Here is a 2,289-nt window from a genome sequence, read left to right as displayed (position 1 = left end):
AAAAAAAAAAAAAAAAAAAAAGTTTTTATCCCTGAGTTGCATCTAATGCTCTGAGGCCAGCCAGCTGTCTTCTCCCGGATGAGATGGACTCCAGAGGATAAGGAGCTAATGCCAGGGTGGCCTGCAGTATGCAGAGCCCCACAGGACCCAGTGTGGGTGCCCCTCCAAGCTTCCCCTAGCTTGGGGCCTACGCTGTTCCTGCAGGCCCCAGGGAAGCCACTTGCAACTCTGTGGCCTTCAGACTTCCTCCTCAGCCACCCGGCCACTGAGACAGCACAGCCTGGGTGGCAGAATAGCCACCTAAGGCAAGAATGGAACAGACACACCTTGTTCCTTTCTGAGCCCATTCCCCAAAACCCTCCTTCCAGGTACTTCTAATGGGTATTCCCATGGCAGACATTGCTAATGGATCACAACATTCTTTGAAATGGAGTCCAGATACAGCCTGTCTCTCAATCCTCAGCTGGGGGCTCCTAGCAGCCTCTTGTATTTATTCAGAGTTGACACATCACACGGGGCCTGTTTGGCATTCATACCCTAAGGACGCCTCAGGGGTGACAGGACCAGGGCAGAGCCCCCGTACAAACAGACATGGGTGTGGTCAAATGGAAGGGCCCAGGCATCCGTCTTGGAGGGCTGGAATTTTGTAGGGCCTGTGTGTCCTGGTTGAGGATCAAACCACATATGCTATTGGGAGAAATGATCTCTGTTGACATACATATTGAAAGAATAATGAAGGCAGAAGAGAGAAACCAAATGTGGAATTTGGGATTCTCCTGTGTAAATTACACAATAAAGCAAAAGCCAGTTTTTTTAAAAAAGAAAGAAAATGTGGCATATATACACAATGGAATACTACTCAGCCGTTAAAAATGAAATCACATCATTTGCACCAACATGCACGGAACTAGAAGACATAATGTTAAATGAAATAAGCCAGACACAGAAGGACAAACACCGTATGTTCCCACTCATATGTGAGAGCTAAGAAAGTTGATCCCATAGACATAGAGAATAGAAAGATAGACACTGGAGACTATGAAGGGTTGAGGTAGATGCAGGGGATGAAGAGAAGTTGGTTATGGGTACAAATAGACAGGAACTTCAAGAGACCGAGGCAGGAGGATCACTTGAGCCTAGAAGTTGAAGACTGGCCTGGGCAACAAAGCAAGACCCCATCTCTACAAAAACTTTAAAAATCATCGGCCAGGCGCAGTGGCTCACACCTGTAATCCCAGCACTTTGGGAGGCTGAGGCAGGCAGATCACGAGGTCAGGAGTTCAAGACCAGCCTAACCAACATGGTGAAACCCTGTCTCTACTAAAAATACAAAAATTAGCCAGGCATAGTGGCGTGAACCTGTATGTGGCTTTTGCAATCTCTGGCAACATGCAGCTTTTTGTATCTGGCTTCTTTTACTTAATGTAATATATTAAAGTTTCCTTTATGTTGTGACATTAATGGTATTTTATTCCTTTTAATGGATGAATAATATTCCATTGAGGGTATATACCTCATTTTGCAGATTTCTTCATTCATTGATAAACATTTGGGGTTGTTTTTACTTTTTTGGCTCTAATGAATGATCCTGCTGTGAACATTTGTATGTAAGATTAGTTTGAACATTCTCTTGGGCATATACCTAGAAAATCAATTGCTGAGTCACATGGCAATTCTCTATTTAACTTTTTGAGCAACCTACTTTTATTTTTACATATAATAATACTGGTTATCCTTCTGAAAGTTATTAACTAGTGTTTTTTATAGAACCAGTAAATATTACAGGCACATGATGCATTGGGCTGGAACACAATTTATTAGCTCCCATCGCTTTAATCAATAGTCCCAGCTACTCAGGAGGCTGAGGCAGGAGAATCGCTTGAACTCGGGAGGCGGAGGTTGCAGTGAGCTGAGATCACACCACTGCACTCCAGCCTGGGTGAAAAGGCAAGACTTTATCTCAAAATAAATAAATAAATAATAATAAAAATTATCCATGTGTGGTGGTGCACACCTGTACTCCCAGCTACTCAGCAGGCTGAGGTGGGAGGATCGCTTGAGTCTGGGAGTTCAAGGCTGCAGAAAGTGGTGATGGTGCCATTGTACTCCTGCCTGGGTGAGAGTGAGACCTATCTGCCCCACTCCCAGGAAAAAAAACCAAAAACCAGCCAGGCGCGGTGGCTCAAGCCTGTAATCCCAGCACTTTGGGAGGCTGAAATGGGCGGATCACGAGGTCAGGAGATCGAGACCATCCTGGCTAACACGGTGAAACCCCGTCTCTACTAAAAA

At 44.8% G+C, this 2,289-nt stretch overlaps 1 protein-coding gene across 1 annotated transcript in view; it reads right to left on the bottom strand.

Moving 5' to 3' along the window:
- The window catches only part of CECR1 (cat eye syndrome chromosome region, candidate 1), a 69,839-nt gene that overhangs the window by 63,819 nt on the left and 3,731 nt on the right, over positions 1-2,289 (bottom strand). The gene's annotated exons all lie outside the window — the stretch shown is intronic.

The sequence above is a fragment of the Colobus angolensis genome, unplaced genomic scaffold, assembly GCF_000951035.1.
Source record: "Colobus angolensis palliatus isolate OR3802 unplaced genomic scaffold, Cang.pa_1.0 Scaffold242, whole genome shotgun sequence".
Classification (NCBI taxonomy): Eukaryota; Metazoa; Chordata; class Mammalia; order Primates; family Cercopithecidae; genus Colobus; species Colobus angolensis.
The sequence above is the reverse complement of the archived record's forward strand: the minus strand, read 5'-3'. Positions and strand labels throughout refer to the sequence as shown.